Below are 1,001 nucleotides of genomic sequence, written 5' to 3'. Positions count from 1 at the left end.
GATACCCTGTGGGACATCCAGAAGGACCTAAAAGACCTGTGACTACTGGGCTCTAGGCTATAGAAATTTAAAAACTACAATGTTATTAACTCTGAGCCTTTAGTTTTCATCTGTGTACATGGATCGCAGTTTGCTTTGATCTTCAATATGTCAGTATGTGAATTTGGGCTCATAGAATCAAAGCCTATGCTTGGTTTAATGCTTGCAATATGAGCTCTTGAACAAATAAAATTAACTATTGTAGTGTACTTCCGTTTCTGGGATTCCTTCTTTAATGATTTCTGAAAGATTTCAGTCAATCTGTCAAGTCATTCTTACCACACATGGTAAATGTCCCTAAATTCCAACATCATCTACACTCCTCCCTCCGAATGACCCAAAAATGCTTTGTTGCAACATGTGTCATGGTTCGTTGTTGTTATCCTGAGAATATGATTATCATTTTAAGGTTATAACTGAAGAAGTTGTAACAGATGTCAATATATGACATTTATAAGGAAGCCCATTTTAAAAGGAAGAATGCCTAAAATGGAAATTTTGTTAGAATTAGTTCTATTTCACAGTGAAGGAAAATGAAAGTTTGGTCTGGATTATTCCGATTCTGGCTACTTGGAGATAGCATAACATGTGAATTTACAGGGAAACTTACGTAGACTTCCTTTAACGGTGTTACAAATTTACATGTTATGTAGGGGTCAATTTAAGTAGTGTTTAAAACATGGTTTTTGGTGTCATATAAACCTGGACTTGAGTGCTGGCCTTTATCATTGATTAACTGTGATCTTAATCAAGTTAACTACTTAATCACTCCTAATTCTCATTTTCGTCACCTATAAGACAGTGATGATAACAATACCTCTTCTATATGGGTTGTTTAAATGAGAAAATTATGTAAAACTCTTAGCACATAGCTTGGTCATCATGGTAGCTAACATTTAAGTAGCGCTTACTGTTCCAAGTGCTTCATAGATGTTAACTTATCTGAATCATCCCAACTGTCC

Source organism: Mandrillus leucophaeus, unplaced genomic scaffold (assembly GCF_000951045.1).
Source record: "Mandrillus leucophaeus isolate KB7577 unplaced genomic scaffold, Mleu.le_1.0 Scaffold918, whole genome shotgun sequence".
Classification (NCBI taxonomy): domain Eukaryota; kingdom Metazoa; phylum Chordata; class Mammalia; order Primates; family Cercopithecidae; genus Mandrillus; species Mandrillus leucophaeus.
Note: the sequence above shows the minus strand (reverse complement) of the source record.